Source organism: Nycticebus coucang, chromosome 16, assembly GCF_027406575.1.
Source record: "Nycticebus coucang isolate mNycCou1 chromosome 16, mNycCou1.pri, whole genome shotgun sequence".
In the NCBI taxonomy this organism is placed as follows: domain Eukaryota; kingdom Metazoa; phylum Chordata; class Mammalia; order Primates; family Lorisidae; genus Nycticebus; species Nycticebus coucang.
The window spans coordinates 71,471,926-71,493,002 of NC_069795.1; the positions used below are offsets into that span (position 1 = coordinate 71,471,926).

The following is a 21,077-nucleotide window of genomic DNA, read 5'->3' on the forward strand; positions in this document are numbered from 1 at the left end:
ATGCTGCCAGGAGGGCTTCATTTGTTTCCATCTGCAAGGATTTTACATTTCTCAATTTTTGTGCATCTCAGAATTTTTGTAATGACCAACATATGTGTGGAATAGCAAGCAGGGCAATCTCAGTGTTCTTTAGTTCTTTGTAACTCAGACAAAAGGGATGCCTGTCTTGCAGACCTGGTTTGATCTAGCATAAGGCCCCTTTTGTTAGCCTCACCAGTAAAATACTTGCTTTCTCCATCTCAGTATCTGTTTCTCTGCCATCTCGACATCATTTTGAACATAAGTTAAATATTCAGGATTCAGTGACAAGTTTCAGCCCCCGTTGCTGCTGTGTGGGTATGCCTGCATACATGTGTGTGTATACACATGTTGTGTCTACCCTGGTGAACATGTGTGACAGCTGGGTGTGAGTAACGGCTACATCAGGGTATGTTGCCCCACAGGGCATGAGCATCTCCATGCTATGAGTAACATAATATAGTTAAAGAATAAGGAAAGTATATCTAAAGCGATTGAAACCAAAATAGCAGTTGGGGATATAATTGACAAAGGGAAGCATGAAGGAGGATTCTCTGGTGCTGGAAACATTATATGTCCAGGGATATGGTACATATGTAAAAAATTCACTGAGTTGTACTCTTTTTTTTTTTTTTTTTTTTTTTGTCGAGACACAGTTCTACCCTATGCCCTGAGCAGAGGGCAATGGCGTCGTAGCTCACTGCAACCTCAGACTCGGGCTGTGGGCATCCTGCTGCCTCAGCCTCCGAAGCCGCTGGGATTACAGACGCTCGCCGCGGCACCCGGCTGGGTTTTTCCATTTTTTTCATGAGTCGGGGTCTCACTCTCGCTCAGACAAGCCTCAAACTCCTGAGCTCAAGCAATCCTCCCGCCTCAGCCTCCCACAGTGCTGGGATTACAGGCGTGAGCCACCGCGCCCGGCAAGTTGTACTCTTAAAAATTGTGAACTTTATCTTACACAAGTTATACCTCAAAAATGTTTTTAAAGAAGAGAAAGAGAAGCACCCACCTGATCCAAGAAGGACAAGATGAAGAAGGACAGTCCATCCTCAATTACAAGGAGCAGCAGCAAGCCCCTTCCTGGAACCTGTTTGTGTCTGATCACTCCTTTCTGCCCTTCCCCCATCTTAGCTCCCAGCCAGTGCTAATTTCCACCTAGCAACATGTAGAAGAAATTGGCAACATATCCTGACAATAAGCCAGGAGCCTGTGGAGAGTCTGATAGTATTAATTATTTACAAATATTGCAAATCCAATGTGACACAGCCTGAAAATTTCTAGAGAAATACAAGATAGCATCCCTGTTAGTCATTATCCACATCTCTGATACCAGTTAACTACAAATGAATTAAATTAAATACATTATAGAACACCAAAGATTTACAGCACTTTGAGCTTTAGATTCAGAAAAAGAGAAGAAGTAAAAACAAGAAAATTAAAAGAATGATATTGTTCTTATTTTCTTCTTTACTTTGTTGGTAGGATCCTTGTTTTGGAGATTCTACAATGCATATTAGACTATTAAAGATTAATAAATCCTGAAGTAAAGAGACATGTTTAGTTTTTTTTAGCCCCACCTTTCCATATGTATTTGACCAAGAACACTTTGGGGAATGCTACAATAAGTCTATCATTCATTTTCTCTTCCCTTCTTTTCTTGGAGAACCATCAGTCCCCACTGTTCCAGGTGCCATCTTGGTGCTAAAGTCTCTCTTGTCTCAGCCCCAGCTCTCCTTTGAAAGCCCCAGGACATCCCTGCCCATAGCAAACCTTCACCTAGATATTTCACAACAGGGCAGAATGGCAACGTACAGAGGTTTGGAGGAAGTTCTGACTTCATTAATTCTTCATTCAGTGGATATGAAGAATGAGCCTGATAAAATGGAAGAGGCTCTATCTCTGTAGTTTTCATTAAGTAGACTTGAAAATTGAACCCCAAACTCAATAAATCTTTGATAATTAGAATCTAGAAACTTTAGTGATCTGTGGCCACTAGAAAGGCAGTCACAATAAAAATTAACAACATAAATCTCTAGGATACCAGTGAACAGTGGAATCCCACCTGGAAACAATGTGATCTACTTTTAAATTATTTCCTCACTGTTTATTACAGTATGATTTGGCCAAGTCACTTTATCTCTCCAAGTCTCACACAGTTTGTCCTATGAGTAAAGATGATATCTGTGGAGATGGTTGGGATGATTTAATGAAGAACTGTGGCAAATATAAAATACCTTTTACCTGCTTTTTACCTCCCTCTTATTTGTCCATTTAACTCTCATCTCCTATTTCCTTCTTTCCCACTAATTAGCACAGTCTCCACACTAACACCTGAATTCACATCTATTCAAACCCCTTTGTCCTGCCCAGCATGTTAACTGTATCACTTGCCCATATCTTGATGTTCCAGTGAAATGGATCTTTCCATTGTGGTTTACTTTCTTTTGTAAAAAGTTTGCACACTAAAAATGAGAAATAAGAAGCCTCCCATTCCATACTGAGAAAACTGTGAAATAAGAAAATGGCATTTACATCCTGCTCCTAACACTGCTAGCCTCTGGAACCTTGCCAAGCCACTTGGAACCTTGCCAAGTAAACTCCCTCTGGGCCTAGAGTTTACTCATTTGTAAAATGAGAGGTTTATACTGAAGGTCTTCTGAGTTACTTTCTGGCCCTGGCATTACAGCACTGGATTCTAATACACTCCTCAGAAGTATATTATTATTATATTGATATCTAGCCACTTTCTCCTAGGATTGGAATAGGTTGCTCTTTTTTCTGGAATAGCCTCTAAAAAACAATAGTATTATTTTAGAGTCTGCAAAATAAGATATTGGGGACTAGAAGAGGCCTTTTGCCCTTGGGAGGGTCTGCTCCTAGGTAGGGAAAAAAACAATTGTCCCAGATCCTTGATTTTCTCATGTGCCAAATAATTCTTGAGGTGCCAGCCGGTTCTAGTAGCCTTTGTACACAGGGTGTGTGCATAAAGTGCCGAGCAGCTTGCTTGTATCACTTTTCCCATGAAATATTCAAAAAGCAGGAGGGATGTCTGTTGAGCACACTACTACATCATTTCTTAAAGAGAAAAAAAGACACCCATTTTTCTGCAGACATTGAATGACTTTGTTGTCATGTCAACAAGGTTACTTCAAAAAAGCACATCCTGCCTGGCTTGGTGGCTCACACGTATAATCATAGCATTTTGGGAGGCCAAGGCAGGAGAATGGCTTGAGGCCAGGAGTTGGAGACCAGTGTGGGTAACTAAGTAAGACTTCATCTCTACAAAAATTTTTAAAAATTAGTGTGGTGATCAGGCCACTGCACTCAAGCCTGGTGACAGAGCAAGGCCCTGTCTCTTAAGAAAATAAACAAAAAAAAGAACACCCTTCCTGAGATGTATATATGCTCATGAGTAACACCAGCAGTCTGAGGAAAAGTGGATTGGATTGTCCAGGAGAAGAACATTGTACTGGGAATCTGAGAACTGGTTTCAGCTGAGGTTTTGCTAGGTATTGGCTGTATAATATTGGACAAGTCACTTAATTCCCCTGATTCACAGGTAATTGTCTTGTAGCTGTTGGTAAGTACCATTAACACTATTAGTCTCTTCTTGATCTACCTCCTAGGAGTGCTAATAATGCTCCATCTTTTCTTGCTATATTTTGTTCATACTTTGAAAACAGTGGTATCATACATGCTGTTTTCTAAGTTTGTTTTGTAAGTTATTTAACAGCATATCATGAGCATTGTCTTGTGTATTTAGGCAGTTTTATGATATGTTCTGAAAGACTGCATGGTATTCTGAGACTATACCATCTTTGCATACCAGTCCTCACTTGGCGTTGGACCTGGAGTTCCTGTTATTTGCTGTTAGAAACAGTGTTGCCAGGTGCAGGGAAAGGAGGAATCTGGGCTCTTTAAATTAAGATCATACCTCTTGTGCTCCATTTACATAGATCCATCTGTCTCTGGCTGGAATTGGGACTCCAAAGGAAGAGGGACAGAAGGACCGGTCACTTAAAAGAGTAGAAAGGCAGAGTAGAACATGGGAGAGTGTGTGTTGGCTTACTGGGGACCGAAGTGGCAGACACTACATGTGCTAGTACAAAACCCTGTGAGGTGAAGGTTATTCCCTTACATTTACTGCAGGGGCTGACTGAATCGTGTTCACAGATACCATCTTAAAAGGGGAAGCTGACTGAGAAGGGCTCAGAACCACCACTGTGTCACCCCTCCTAAGCCCTTATCATCCTCTCTTCCCCACCATGACACCTGATCTTGAATACCTTTGAATACTCACTGCTTTACCCTTTCTGGAACTTTCAGTCACATACTTAGCACCTTGTTATAAATGACCTAATTTTTAGATTCTTTGGGTTAAAACAGATGATTTACATAGCCTTGCCTGTATGCAGTTAAATTCCTTCAAGATTAAAAACTCTCTATGTGGGCGGCACCTGTGGCTCAAGGAGTAGGGTGCTGGTCCCATATGCCAGAGGTGGCAGGTTCATACCCAGCCCCGGCCAAAAACCACATAAAAAAAAAAACTCTCTATGTGAGCTTAAAATTTAATAATCTGGCTCAGCGCCTGTGGCTCAAGGAGCTAAGGCGCCAGCCACATACAACTGAGTTGGTAGATTCCAGCCACATACAACTGAGCTGGTGGGTTCGAATCCAGCCCAGGCCTGCCAAACGACAATGAAGGCTGCAACCAAAAAATAGCCAGGCATTGTAGCAGGTGCCTGTAGTCCCAACTACTTGGGAGGCGGAGGCAGGAGAATAGCTTGAGCCCAGGAGTTGGAGGTTGCTGTGAGCTGTGATACCACAGCACTCTACCCAGGGTGACAGCTTGAGGCTCTGTCTCAAAAAAAAAAACAAAAAAACTTAATAATCCAACAACATAGACATTCTACACTTAATGTATATTTTTTTGTAAATGGTCTGAAATTTTTAAAATGTATCTTTAAAAGTCTGCTAAACACTTTTTTGCTGTTCTCTGAACTCTTCCCACCCACCTTCGCTAACCTTCAAAATCAGGACACACTAGTAGCAGAATTTCCTATTTGTTACTAGAGTGTGCAGAGATCATTTGCATTTCTGTTTGGGTGAGTTGCTTTATTTAGTAACAGCTGTGGCAGAGGGCAGGGCCCACCAGAATCTTTTCTCTACTACTAACCATTGCTAAGTGAAGGAAAGAGTGAACTAGGAGACTTCTGAGATCCTTTCCAAATTTAAAACCCTGTATCTCTTGCCCATATCTTGATGTTCCAGTGGAAGGGATCTTTCCATTGTGGTTTATTTTCTTTTGTAAAAAGTCTGCACACTTTGAGACTGCTCATTTTGAGACAAAATGAGAAATAAGCTTCCCATTCCATACCATGTAAACTGTGAAATAAGAAATGGCATTTACACCCTGCTCCTAACACTACCAGTCTCTGGAACCTTGCCAAGCCGCTTTCCTCTCTGGGCCTCAGTTTACTCGTTTGTAAAATCAGAGGTTTATACTGAACATCTGAGTTGCCTTCTGGCCCAGGCATTACAGTATTGGATTTTAATACACTCTCAGAAGCCTCTCTCCGGTTTTATCTATCAATAACCCCTCGAGGAGTCTAGAGCATTGGGGACCGACCGGCTCCTCCCAGCCCAGCCCAGGTGCGCGGAGGCGGCCTTCTGAGGAGTCGCCGGCGTGGGCCAGTCAAGTGCAAAGGCCCTGTCCCCTAACCGTGAGGACCGGAGCCCAAGGCCGGAGAGAGCGACTCCTTTAGCGCCATGCACTACAAGTCCAAACAACCTCTCTCCCTGCTGACGCCACGCCGGCTGAGGCTGCAAATCGAGCTGCGATCTTTCTGCTCTGGCACAGCCGGCCCGCGGCGGATGCGGGCGCGCAGGGCTGCGCTGGAGCGGCCGGCTGGGCTGCTGACCGCGGAGAAGGGGGGCTGCTTCCCGGGCGTCCCCTCCCGCGCTCCACCCACCACTGCGCAGTCTGGGTCTCTGGGCGGTGGGATGGGAAGAGGAGGGAGAGGGAGACCCTCTCCCCCGAACGCGGCGAGGGGAGGGGACACTTCCAAACCCAACCTTCAGCTGGGGCCCCACCAGCCCCTGCTGCCCAGCTCGGTCATCCGGCAGAAGCAGCAGCCAAAGCCTAGACGTGAGCAGTAGTCAGTCCCAAGGGAGAGCCTGATGTGGAACCGCTGTCGCCTGACCCCTTCACTTCTGTGTCCCCTTCAACTTTCCACAAACCTGCTTCCAAATTGTTGCACTGACCTATGGGACTGATACTTAAAGGAGGATTTGTATATCTGACGCCTGAAACCCGCCCATCTCTCCCCATGTATCGACCACAGACCTTTGCTTGTGTGCCCTTTTTGCAGTTGAGCGTCTTCATCCTCCTGCAGTCACTTTTGAGACTTCGGAAATGTCCCCACCATGATCCCATTGTAGAGGTGCGTGCGCAGCTGATCTTACCCGCTGGGTGGACCGGATGCTACCTGCTCTCAGAGAGCACCTCTTCTCTCACCTGGCTGTTGGGGGCCTGCCTGGCTTTCTGCCTCTGTCCTGACTCTCAGCAGCATACACGGCTGTTTGAAGGCGGCCATCCTGGGGTGAGCTACCAGTAGCGTGGGAGGACCAGTTGGGAGGTGGTAAGTCACCATCCTGCTCTCTTCAGTTAGTAAAGGCACTGATGGGGGAGTGAAGGGGCATCACTATCATTATCATACAAAGAACTAATGTTTAGTTAACATTCAGAATGTGCTAGGCTTTATGCTAAGTTCTTACAAGTATTACCTTAATATAACTCTTATAGCACCCCTACTGTTGTTGTTATTCCTATGTTACAGATGAAACAGAGGCACAGAGATTAAATACCGTGTAATTTGCTGCAAGTCACCAGCTGGTAGTTATCAAAGCAGCGATTTGAACCCTAGGTTCAAGGCCGTGCTTTCAACTGTCATGCATGGTGCCGCTCATGGCGGGATGAACACTTTGGTGTAAGGAAAGGTTAGTAAATGGGGGATATGAAAACTTGGCTTCCTTTCTTGTTCTACCTCTGTGTCATCTCAGGAAGTCACTTACCCTAGTTTTTCAGGTACATGAAACACCTGAATTGGATAAAATTATATGCATTGTGTGCATTTTTCTGGGACTAGGAGCCACAGCTTTCATCAGCATCCCAGAAAAATCCATTACCTTCCACACACACACACTTTATATATAAATATATATGGAGGGTGCCAAAAATGTATATGCATTTTAAGAAAGGAAACATCTATTAAAATTATAATAATATATACCGATAACATTTGTCATCTTGTATATTGTATCTCTTGTAATTGCAGAAGTAAAATGTGGCCTGGATATTACAATTTTAATATAGTTTTTCCTTTCTTAAAATGTGTACGTATTTTTTGGGCTTCTGTATACGTGGAGCAAGTTAAAACTCGCATGAATGAATCAGAAAGGACACTTGTGACTGTGTTTCTTGGACATGAAATAATGGACTGTATAACACAGTCCATTTGTCTTAAAATGTTCACAGTGAACTACACATTAAGAACTCTGTGGACTATCTCTTCTTCAGAGCCTTTTTCATGATAAAAAATCTACCCTACATTCTCTTCCAATGTTTTAATCACTAATGAGCTTGAGCACTAGCAACTCCTAACTACTGCCACCTGTGTGCACATGAGTCAGAGCCCCTCCTCCCCCCACCTTGTGGTTCAGGGGCATGAAGGGCTCCTGGCCACACGCCTGCCTTTCCAGAACACCCGCATGTCCAGATAGCCATCACAGGAAGAGTGTCATTGGGATGGGATCATCAAAGTCACCCTCCACCAACTTGCAACACCTCAGCATTTTTATGTTAGCATGTTGTATTCTTTATTTTTAGGTCTCAAGAAAAGATTCAGAATCCTATTTTCATTGTGCTATAAAAAGAATTCTAGTGATAAGGATGCCATAAGACATGTAAAGCGGCTATTCTCTGCTGAGCATGTCTGTGTCCTGAGCATACAGCAGTGAACAAGACAGACAGGTCCCTGACTGCAGAAAGAACAAGAGGGCCTCTGGCGGGGAAGTGCCAGGCTGATGCAAGGGTGCTGTGGAAGGGAGGCCTGGAGGACCAGGAGAAGTGGTATTTGAGCCAGTCCCTGAAGGATGAGGAGGAATGAATTAAGCAAGAGGTGCAGGTCAGAGGGCAGAAGAGCATTCCAAGCAGAGTGGGAAGGGCCCAAGACTCTAATGAACCGTGGCCAGCCAACGGACTGAAGGGAGGGCAGGCTGGAGTGTAGAGAGGGCAAGTAGTGTGGGAGATGACGTGGGAAAGAGACAGCCAGAGTGTGCGGGGCTCCAGGAGTCACCAGCTGGGACACTGCCTGTCTGGGTGACATTAGCAAGGAAGGTAACATCTCTGATCTTCCATTTTCTTAACTTGGGAGGCTTGAATTAGATGGTCTCAAAGGTCCTTTCTAACTGTACTATCCAGTATTTTGTGACTTCAAAGAGAGTAAAATGATCACTGAGATTAAATGGCTCCTACCAACCCAGATGTAAGTTCTACTGTCATTTAGGCCTTGATGTCCTCCTGTTGAACATAAATAACCTCGAAGCACATCACTATCAAGCAGGGCCTTTCTGCAACTATTATAAAGATAAAAATAAGACCATCGCGCAATCATGTCTGCGGGAACACAGACAAAAAACCAAACATCTCCCTGTCCTGGCTCAGATGAGTGACTGCTGCTTCTTTACAATGTAGTTACTGTCTCACTTTAATCTTCCTTCCTTCTAGACAAGATTTATTAAGACGCCAAATCATAGAACTGGCCCCTGCTTTCTACAGCATGCAAAGCCCAGCTTCCTTAAACCCTCCCCAAATCACCTAATGCAAACCCCAGTTCCGTATGTCCTTTCTACCACCTTCTCAGGGTGACACCTCCCAGTTCTCCTTCTCTGCTGTGGGTAGCAAACCCAAATTGTCCAAGCACAGGGTGTTCCTGGTGCAGCGCTGGCCGAGAGAAGCAGTGTCTCCTGCACTTTGCACCTGACTTTGCATCTGCCAGGCCTCTCTTGTCTCACCCGAGGTGCAGCCTGTCTTGATGGTCTTTGGCTAGAGGGCATTGACGTCAGCCCCCTCCTCTTCCGACTGCTGTCCCCTGATCTCTTCTCCAGTGCCCTGCTGTGGGCTTCACGGTTTAGAGACTGGAGCCATGAAGAGGAGAAGAAAATGAGGAAGAGAAACACCAGGGGGTGAAACACAAAGGGACAACTTCACGGGGAATTTTCTCCCACCTGATGTTGAGGGAGCGGAATAAAAACTATCTCCATGGCAAACATGTTTTTCCTCACTTGAAGCACTGGGCTTCTTCCTTTTATGTCTACAGCCCACCCAGCTTATGCATGAGCTGCTTGAGAGATAGTGGTATTTCTGTTTCCCAGCCAAACCACACCAATCATATTCTCCCGTAAAGTCATCCTCACAGTTCCCAGAAACTGATGTATTTGGCAGTATCTAATGAGGTGAAAATTGTTGCTGTAGGTGACTCAGTTTCACAGTCCAGATTTCCCACCCTTTAAAAGTTTTTCATAGAAAGGAGTCCCTACCAGACAACCCACCCTGTTCTGTTCATGTGGCAAAATGATAAACAAAATCAGACCTCCGATGCCTGCTGAGCAGATGACAACCAAGAAAAGAGAAAGAAATGACCTCTATCTTTGGCCACAAAGCAGACGATTGGACTCTTAATCCACTGATTGAGAAAGCTAGTAAAGATAGCACCTTTTGACTTGCAGAAACCACTGCTCACACCAAGGCTGTCAGTGTCCAGTTCATGGCAGAAGTACAGGTTTTCTTTGTGCTCAGTTTGATTGCAGGACTCAATCAGCTTTTTCTGTGAAGGGCCAAAGAGTAAATATTTGAAGCTTTCTAGGGAATCTTTGTCATAACTATTCATATATAACCTTGCAGCACAAAAGCAACCATAGCTATTGGGCCAGTGACTAAGTATGCCTCTATTTCAGCAAAACTGTTTACCAAAACAAACAGACCAGCTTTGGCCCATGGGCTGCAGTTGACTGATCCCTAGTTTGATGTAATCAACACATGGGCACAGCTCTTTACTTTCCCTGAAATCTTTCTCATGTAATAATTGCTAATGTCTTATGAAACGAGTATTTCAGGAAACACAGTTAGGAAACCATTGCCCGATAGTGAGGGTGACTTTCCGAATCTATAATCAGTATGCATGGTTTGTGAACTAGAAAAGATTGCCTTTAACCATAGAGTACTTCTCACTCTTTTTCCCAGCCAAATGGAGGGGTTTTACCTGATTATCATTAGCCTCTACCTTTCCCCAGCACAGTAAAGAGTGAACTGACATTAACAGGAAACTATTGTGTATCTGTTCAAAACACATTTTTTGTTTTGCGAAGTTATGCTTGAAAATAAGTTACAGTATTAGAAGAAACAAGTTCATTTTGAAAAATCATTCTCAGGAAATAGATTTTTCAGAGCCAAGAACAGAATATGACCACAAGCTAAGGAAGGAAAGGAAAGGTAGTCTAGCAGTGGTTCTCAAACTTGAATAATGTACATCAGATTTGCCCAGAGGGCTTGTTAAAACACAGGTTGCTGGGCCCAACCCCCCTAGAGTCTCTGATTCAGTTAAGTTGGAATAGGACCCAGGAATTTACATTGCTAAAAAGCGGTGCTGGTGCCACACACTTAAGACTCACTACCCTGCAGCCAGCCCAGTACTCAATAGATAGGAAACTCTTTATCCACTATCATAAAGTTTCTGTCCAGAAGTTACCACTTTCCAGGAAATCAAATCTGCTGGGTTTCCACCGTGTGTGAAGATACGTTAGCTAACCCAGCTTTGAAGTCAGATTTATAGAAGTATATATGGGCTTAATTTGGGAAAAATTTGAGACAGTCTTTCCCCAGAACAGCTTCGGGTGTCATTAGCAAGGGAGAACCTTCTTATGTAGGCATGTTCCAGGATTTATTTTTTAAATGCTGTTACATGATTCACCAACTAAAAGTCAATAAATATTTCCTGACCAGGAGAGATGTTTCTTCAAAAATGAAAACAAAATTCAAAATGAATTAAGCAGGGAAACATAGTTCCTCAAAATGGAAATAAAATTCAGTTTGAACAATTACAATGCAATATATATTTGGGGATTTAAAAAAATACTGTCCGAAAGGACTGCCCATGCAAATGTATATTAGAAATGTATATCAGGAAGAACCTAAATGACCAGAATGTAGATGTCTGAGTCAGGCAAATTACGATGTTACTAGATAACATGTCTTGAGATCTGTTATGTGAGGGCTGGGCACAAATTCTATCAACCTCAGGTCAGTCTCAAAACATAGTACCATTTTTGTTGGCATATTCTAAAAAATTACATAAAGAAGTTAGGAAAGGTTTGTGGGATAGTAACAAATAGCTCTAGAAACATATGAAATAGTCCTAAGCACAGGACCATTCCCAAAGGAATTTGGGTTGTTAAGTCTGGAAAAAGTGAAAGTAATTTTATCTTACCTTTGAATGAATGAGAGATTTCTGCCTGCAGTAAGCTAAGCAAGAAGAAATGGATTTAAATTTTTTTAAATTTACTAATAGATTGATTTTAATTAGTTAACTATGAGGTAAAATCTTTGAAAGAGAACAATGAAACACTGAAGGGATGTCATTTTGGGCTTTGGAAATTTTCAAGACGCATCGCTTCTCGGCCTTTTGGCTAAGATCAAGTGTGGAAATTTTCAAGACGCTAGTAGCAGTAATCCATTTAAAAGCCCTAAAATTTGGATAAATCTCTTCCATGATTCCCACACCATACTGAAGCCAATTGAAAGAGAGAATTGTCATGCTACTGAAAAAGCCCAAATGCCCATCCACAGAAAAGTGAATAAACAAATTGTGATATATGCACACAGTAAAATATTAGATAGCAGTCAAAATCATGGATTCTAGTAAAACAACAGTATAGGTGAATTTCATTACTATAATGGGAGGGAATAGTCTTGGAAGATTAAATACAGTATGATAAACTTTGATAAAGTTTAAAACAACTAAAATTTCTAAAATACTTTTTAGGAATACAGGTAGATACAATATAACCATATAAATGGAAGGCAAGAGGTGGAGTACAGTGGCTCACGCCTGTAAGTCTAGTAGTTTGGGAGGCCCGGAGTTTAAGGCCAGATTGAGCAATGTAACAAGACCCTGACTCTAAAAAAAATAGAAAAATTAGCTGGGCCTGGTGGCATTCACCTGTAGCTTTTCAGGAGGCTAAGCAGACGGATTGCTCAAGCCCAGGAGTCTGAGGCTGCAGTGAGCTATGATAATACCACTAAACTCCAGCATGGGCAACCAACCGTCTCAAAAAAAAAAAAGTGACAACTATAATGAAAAAGAATGTTCACAGCACCATTATTCATTAAAATCCCAAACTGTTCATTAAAAGAAGAATGGATAGATAATGTGGGATAGAATCATTTGAGAATACTATACAATAGTGAAAAAACCAAACTCCATTTACACACAATATTGTTGGATCTTGCAAACACCATGTTGGATAAAAGAAGCCAGATATCACATGATTCCATTTATATAACGTTCAAAAATAGGAAAAGCTGATCTGTGACACTAGAAGTCATGTTCCTGGTTATCTCTGGGGAGGGTGGTGACTGGGGGGGTGGGCAGACATGGGGTCTCCAGGGTTCTAGTTCCAGTTCTTGGTTTGGATCCTGGTTACATGGATGCGTTTACATTGTGGAAGTTCATGTATGATTTGTCCACATATCTGATGTCTGTTATACTTCAATTTAAAAATGTAAGGGTAAGGGAAAAATAAGGGAGATGGAGAAAAAAGGTAAAAACAAGCAAAAAAAGGATGGAAGATATAAAGAAGTAAGAAGTATTCATAAGCATATATTTCAAAGAACATACAGTATGAGTAGATAGTAAAATCTTTTTTTGCACTGGTTTTCATGTTTAATGTTTATGTTCATATATAATCATTCCTTTAATAACTTTTTTTTTACTTTCTCATTTAAAAAGTAATATGATTGTCCCTTCTTCACAGGTTCTAGGATCCCATTGTATACCAAAATTCTAAGATGTTCTAGTCTTTTCTATAAAATGTGTAGTATTTGTGTATAACTTGCTCTATCCTCTGTATACTTTAACTCATCTCTAGATTGCTTATACTGCCTACTGCAGTGCAAATGCTATGTAAATAGTCATTTTATATAGCATGACGTGTAAACATGTCATGAAGTCATTCTTCGGTTTAGACACTACTGACAAGGGAAAAAGTCTGTACATGTGCAGTACATAAGCAACCATTCTTTTTTAAAAATATTTTTGGCATTCAGTTGGTTGAATCCACAGATGTGGAACCTAGGGATATGAAGGACCAAGTGTATGTGTTTTGTTTTGTTTTGTTTTGTTTTTTAATTTCAAAAATAAAAAACAAACTAAGGAAAAAATACAGAATTCCATCAACAAGATCAATTTTCCATTTGGTGTTATCCTCTCAATCTGTCTTATTATTTACAAAGTTATTTAAAAGGGTAGGGCGAGAAGGGAAGCAAGGAACCACGAACATATGGTTCAGGATAATGTCATCTTTGGGGGGAAGAAGCAGGAGAATGGGGTGCAAGATGGGAACCTCCAGGTAGGTTACTACTGATGTTCTTTGTTTTAATGGAAGATTCATTATTAAAAATAACTGAATAAAGAATTTTAAATGGGCCAGGCCTTCCTGGACCTGGGATGAAGAATCAACAAAGGATTATGATTAATCCAACTTTGTGCACCTGTGGCCTAATTAAAACTAAAAGAATTCCAATAATAAATGGATCTTGTGGCTGGCCGGAGTGCATCAGGAGCCGGTGTCAAGGCCTAAGCTGTGAGAGCCAAGTGAAGACAGCGCTGAGGCTGCTGCCATGGGCATTAAATTTTTGAAAGTTATAAAACCTGTCCGTGCAGTTCTACCAGGAATTCAGAAACCTTAAAGGAATATCCAGTTTAGAGAGAAGGTGTTATGAACTGCTATAACTCTCTTCATTTTCCTAGTATGTTGTCAAATACCACTATTTGGAATCATGTCATCAGATTCTGCAGATCCTTTCTACTGGATGAGAGTTATTCTTGCATTCAATACTGGAACTTGAATGGAATTGGGTATCTCCCCAACTGTAACATCTGGTCTGATTATGCAGTTGTTAGCTGGAGCCAAAATCATTGCAGTTGTTGATATACCCAAAGACAGAGCTTTATTCAGTGGAGCCCAGAAACTATTTGGTATGATCATTACCAGTGGGCAAGCCATTCTGTATGTCATACCTGGGATGTATGCGACCCGTGGCAGTGGATGCTGGGATCTGTCTCCTTATCATTATTCAGTTGTTCGTTGCTGGTTTGATTGTGCTGCTGTTAAAGGAGCTGCTACAGAAGGTTTACGGCTTGGGGTCTGGTATTTCCCGCTTTATTGCCACCAACATCTGTGAGACCATTGTCTGGAACCCCTTTCACCCCACTACCATTAACGCTGGCAGAGGTAGGGCCGAGCACACTTAGTCCCAGCACTTGGGAGGCGGAGGTGGATGGATTGCCTGAGCTCCCAAGTTCAAGACCATACTGAGCAAGAGGGAGACTCCATCTCAAAGAATAGCCGGGTGTTGTGGTGGGAGCCTGTAGTCCCAGCTACTTGGGAGGCTGAGACAAGAGAATCACTTAAGCCCCACAGGTTGCTGTGAGCTGTGATGCCACAGCACTCTACCAAGGGTGACATAGTGAGACTCTGTCTCAAAAAAAAAAACACTGGCAGAACTTCCGAATCTGAAGGTGCAGTCATAGCTCTGTTTCATTTGTTTTGGCCACCAGGACAGACAAAGTCTGAGCTTTACAGGAAGCTTTTTATTGGCAGAACTTACCCAATCTCATGAAACCTACAGTTTTTGTGTTTGCCGTTGTTATATATTTTCAGGGATTTCATGTTGACTTGCCCGTTAAGTCAGCCTGCTATTGAAGACAGTATAGCAGCTGTCCCATCAAGCTGTTCTACACCTGGAACAGTCCCATTATTCTCCAGTCTGCCTGAGTTTCAAACCTGTAGGTTATTTCCCAGATGCTGTCTGTTCGATTTAGTGGCAACTTTTTAGTAAATTTACTGGGACAGTCGGCAGACGTCAGTGGGGGAGGACCTGCTCATTCTTACCCAGTTGGAGACCTCTGCTACTACCCTTCTCCTCCTAAGTCTGGTGGGTGCCGTGTTGGAGGATCCCATCCATGTAGTTGTTTAAATCATCTTCGTGTTGGGATCCTGTGCATCCTTTTCTAAGACACGGGTAGAGGTGTCTGGTTCCTCAGCCAAAGATGTAGCTAAGCAGCTTAAGGAACAGTGGACAGTAAAGAGGAGTCCCAGAGACACCTCTGTGGTTCATGAGCTTAATAGGTACATCCCACAGCAGCTGCATTTTGTGACCTGTGCATTGGCGCCCTGTTGGCGTTGGCGGACTTCCTGGGGGCCATTGGATCTGGCACCACAATTCTGCTTTCGATCACTATGATTAATTAGTATTTTGCAATATTTGTTAAGGAACAAGCTGAAGTTAGTGGGATGGGTGCTTTGTTTTTCTAAACGTTCAAATATTTCTTTTTGTGTGTGTAAAAGGGAAGTATTTTGACACGTTTTTTCAAATAATGCTGGTGGTTCCCCTTTTTTCCCTCTCACAGTTTGTCTAGTGCTGATTGTCCCACTTCTTAAATGGGCACCGACCTAAGCCTGTGTGCAGCATTAGTACCAGCTGCCTTAAAACTAAAGTTTACATTATTTGTTTAAAAATGTACAGCTAATGTACATTAGGTAGAAACCAATGTATCTCCCTTGCTGTGTTCAATAACAGTGAGATAGTACATGGATTAGTTTTACACACAACATTCAAAACACTTAATATTCCCCCTACTTGTTTAAAAATAAATGTAGTTCAGCTACTTGGGAGGCTGAGGCAAGACAATCACTTAAACCCAAGAGTTTGAGGTTGCTGTGAGCTGTGATACCACAGCACTCTACCGAGGATTAAATAGTGAGACTCTGTCTCAAAAATAAATAAATAAATAAAAATAAATGTAGTTCAAATTCCCACTTTCCAGTAATATATATGTGTATATATATTTCTTTTCTTTTTTTTTTTGCAGGTTTTTTTTTCAGCCAGGGCCTGGTTTGAACCCACCAACTCTGGTACATGGGGCTGGTGCCTTACTCCTTGAGCCACAGGTGCCACCCACACTTTCCAGCATTTTTGAGCTTATTTAATGAGTTCTAGAACATTTATGCCTACTCTATATTGTAGATAATTAATTTTTTAACTCATAGTATCCCCACAGCCCCTCTTTTTATTTGTCCCCTTTCAAAACAGCCATTTAGCCCAGATGGGCAAAATTATGCAGTCAGTTATTTCTGTCACTAGAAACAACTGCTTCTAATTACTCTGCCTGTTTTTCAAACCTCCTTTCTTCCCAGTAACAGCATAATTGGTGCTGTTTGACTGTATTGGCTATGCCTTCGAACTCCAACCAGGCACTTGAGAATGCTCCTTCAAGGTATTATGCCCCTATTCTTTCTTTTTTTTTCATATCTTTAAAGCAAAGATCTAATTCCCGAGCAATGTCTGTAGTTCAATGAGGGTGAACAATGAGCAATTCATGCTAGGAATCTGTGTATGTTGTTGTACTTATAGCAGCAGCATGAGTGTAAACAGTAGACAATAAACTTTTATTTAATAAAACTGTTTCAGTTGTGTTGGAAAAATAAAGAAATGTGATATAAAAAATGGATCTTATGCTATAATTGAAAGTAAGTTTAGTCCTCTGAAGATCTAAACTGCTATTTTTAAGACACACTTTGCAATGAAAAGCAGGAGGAAAAAATGACTTCACCTTTAACTAAAAAGAAAATGCTTTCCTTTTGCTTACTAAACTTCACATAGCTTTTTGAATGAGTGTGAATTACAGCTTCTATTCATGATTCAAATATTCATATGTAAGGTTTCAATATAAACCAGATAAACTTCCCGGATCACCTTATACCCCTAAAATTCTATATTTTAGATTAATGTCCTGATGATATGCCAAGATGGCCTCTAATAAAACAAGAATGATTTATCCAGACTCCTTCCTGCTAATTACAGAGTTTAACCTGAAGACATTTTTTATTGCCCACAGTAAAACTTCAGATTTGGGTATTTGCTCTTGTGCTTATGTCCCCACCGCTGCTTATAAAAATGAAAGATTTAATGTGGTTGAGGAAACTGGGGTAAAATGAGAGTAAGAATTAAAAGTAATACATGAGTAATATTAGAATACTAATGTATTTTTTGTTTCTATCTTAGCCACCAATTTGGCTTGCAGCTTCCTAACAGTCAAAGTAAAGAGGGAAACAGAAGGAGATAGAAGATTTATAATGCCGATGAAATAATTTGGGCTAGGTTTTCCAAAGAAAATTAGTATTTCCAGAGATGGAATTCCAGTGATGGAATTTCCAGTGACGGCTAAAGCTCTTGAGAGCTGATAGTTAAATAGCCAGGATTTTTGCAAATTGTTTAACCATTGAAACTTGAAATTGATCTTGGTGGAAATATTTACCAAACACAAGTCAGGATTCTTTTTTTTTTTTGCCTTCAGACAGCTAGCTGGTTTAGTGTGCAAGGACACTGTGCAAAGTGTGGGAGGGACTGCAAGTGAGTGGGGAAAGGCTTAGACCAGCTTGTTATGTACAAGAGCAGAAGAGAGTGGGAATATGCCTAAGACCAGAGAATAACTTGGAAGTTTGTGCCAGCAGTCACCCACGGCACCTCAGTCCTTTCCAATACTACCCTTTGGAATTTCATACCCAGAATTATAAAAAATGCTATACTCATTGAGGGACAGACATATCTTCCATTCAGAAATGCATCCAGAGAGATGAGGGAATCTCAGGTTAAGGATTTTATGCTTTCCATTAGGTCAGCACTTCCAAGTTCATATTTCACAGCATAGTAACAAGTGTCCTGCTGGGGAGAAGAAAAGTGTTCCATGCTGAAATAAGCAGTTATCTTTACCACAGGACTTCTTGGAACCTTAAGAAGGCAATAGAATGCACATTAGTTCCTGAACTTATTTTATCCTAGAACAATTTGTTGTGGCACATCTTGGGACACCCGACTGAAAAATGCGACTCTGGGTAGTCAGGGTTTCTTGAGATTAGGAAAGGCAATACCAGGATGTTCTTCCTCAGCAATACTCCTTTAATGTAGGGCTTGAGGCACTGGCATTTTTTATAATAAAAACAGAATCTGCCTATCTTTAGTTTTCAAATGAACCATTTTATTAAGCCTGTGGGTATCCATACACCCATCAATAGAGCTTACTTACGGAAGGAAGGGAAACATTTCAGGACAAGAAATTTCTTAACTGTGTCCCCAGCAACTCAGTCCTGTTGGGGGAACACCAGGCATTGACAATGTCAAAGCCCAAAGCCAGCTTGGGTCCATTTTCACCTCACAAGATTCTGGAGCAGAGACTGAATATTTCTCAGCACTTTTAACCTTGACTATTCCCCACTCCACCTCCCACCTATCTCTTGTTTCCTTTCTGTCTTCTTGAGCTAGGATCGTTAACTCCTGACATGCCATGGCTGCTCCACACATCTGCCTGCACTCAACAATGAGTGTGGAGCCCTCCGTTCCAGACCCTGGATGAGAAGACAAGGTCCTGTCATGGAGAAGCTCAGAATTCAGCATTAATGAATGTTAGCTTCCTCTCCTACTTAGCACCTTTCCTGGGCTTGTCTAGGCTATTTTGTCCCACTGTGCTCAGCACCCTGGGCGGCTCCTCACCACTTTTGCCCATCCTTTTTCCTCTCTTCCCTGATAGCTTTTTCCAATGACTAACAGGAACCCAGCTCAGCTAGTTTTTATCACGCTCCTGTCCTTGCATTTTTCCAACTCAATTAAGCCATTACCAGGGCTAAATGAGGCATGGCCTCTCCAAAAGTCACACCTGTTGTCAGAGAGCTGGAGGGTGAGACTGTGTGCAGCTGGCTGGCAGACAGCAAGCCAGGCTCAAGGGAGGCAGCTGAGTGTGACCAGGCAGTTTGTGTTCCCCCCAGTGCTGAAAGAGGGCCCTTATTTTAAAACAAGATGTGCCTTGATTTGGCACAGAAAGAATGATGTTTGACAGAGCTGGGGCTGTCACATTGGAGATAGCAGATAGAATGTCCCTTGTTCTTTGGCAAATGTGCACCAGGTGTGTATAGAAACCTACACTGTGGATGTGTCCTCAGCAAGAGGTAAAGACAGCTGTAACCAGAGCCAAGTACATGAGTTTTATGATTATTGGTTGAACTTTCTCAGGTTTTTCCTTGCTCACCCTCATTAAAACACACACATTTTACCTTTCCACAATAGTGGCTTCAAGCCCTACTGTTAATATTCTTTATGATCAGTGTGAGGAATGAGGGAAAAGATTATAATACAATGAACCAGAGAAACAGCAGTGTACTTACCCTATGAAACAAATGATCTCTACTGGAAATCAAATGTGGCTTCATAAGCATCTTTTTTCTAGGCAACCTAGAATTTTTACTTTGGCAATCTAGCAATTGAGAAATTATAGCTTTTGAGAGTGCTGTGACTTTAATTTACTGAGCAGTTTTATGTTCAGAAGGTCTGTGTCTGTATCTTGGTTTTCTCTATTTGAAATGTAGGCAAAATCATTCTGCTCTGTACAATTTCCTGAAATATCAGAGCCAAGATGTGAGAGTGAGGATGGTTTATACTTTAATGAAAATTGAAATGTTACAGTGTTGAGTCTTAATCTTGCCTTGCTATTCTGTGTTAACTTGTCCTACACTATGGACTTGGATGAGCCATGTACCTACTTTGAAGACAAATGCAAGTTAACAAATATTTTTCAGCACATCCACTGAATACCAGATTCCTTACTGAATGCTAGTGATGCAGCTGTGATCACAATGAAACCCTTGCCCACAAGAGCCTTCAGTCTCGCAGGCTGACCCCTTCCATGTTCTGTCCTGGAATTGCCCACCCAGCCTCTGGTCTCTACTGATCACACTTCATTCATTTATTCAACAAGTATCTGTGGAGCATCTACTAAGTTCCAGGCTGTGCTTGGTGCTGGGCTACAATGTTGAGGAAAGGAGACCCTGCTCTCATAAAGCTTCTGGTCCCCATATTGACTTAATTCTCTCTCCAGGCAATCACCAGCCAAAGGATATCACTCTCTGCTCTTTCAACATAAAGTGCATGCCTCTTTATAGCATTTGCATCATTGTAATTATAATATGTTTTTATATCTCCTTTTAAACCATGGGCATTTTGAAGGCAAGTATTTCTTTTTTTTGAGACAGAGCCTCAAGCTGTCGCCCTGGGTAGAGTGCTGTGGCATCACAGCTCACAGCAACCTCCAACTCCTGGGCTTAAGCGATGATTCTCTTGCCTCAGCCTCCCAAGTAGCTGGGACCACAGGCACCCGCCACAACACCCGGCTATTTTTTTGGTTGCAGCCATCATTGTTGTTTGGCAGGCCCAGGCTGGATTCAAACCTGCCAGCTCAGGTGTATGTGGCTGGTGCCTTAGCCACTTGAGCCACAGGCACCGAGCCTGAAGGCAAGTATTTCAAGTTTCTTTCCCTGGTGTCTTTCACTCCCTACTTTCTCGCACACAGAGAGCTCAATTGGTGCTTTTGAATGAATGAATAAATAAATGCAATAATTTATAAGTTCATGAACTCATGGAAGCCCTGGATCCATCTGTCCTCATCTCCTGCCATTCCACAGCTCTTGGCTGAGGAACTTAATGAGCAGTCATCTACCAGAACTGAAACACCCCTCATGATGTCAAGGACCTTCTAAACAAAAACTACCTGGTCCATTGGCCATTTCTTCTTCCCAGATACATCTGCCAGGAGAGAAAGAACAAATATTAACTTCAGTTTTTTCCCCTAATACTTTTTTACAGGAGGACAAACATGATTATATATGATTTC

At 42.0% G+C, this 21,077-nt stretch overlaps 1 protein-coding gene and 1 pseudogene across 1 annotated transcript in view; both read left to right on the forward strand.

The window, feature by feature from the left end:
• The window catches only part of CASR (calcium sensing receptor), a 92,954-nt gene that overhangs the window by 25,734 nt on the left and 46,143 nt on the right, over positions 1-21,077 (forward strand). The window lies entirely within an intron of this gene.
• Positions 13,976-15,672, forward strand: LOC128567802 (protein transport protein Sec61 subunit alpha-like; annotated as a pseudogene).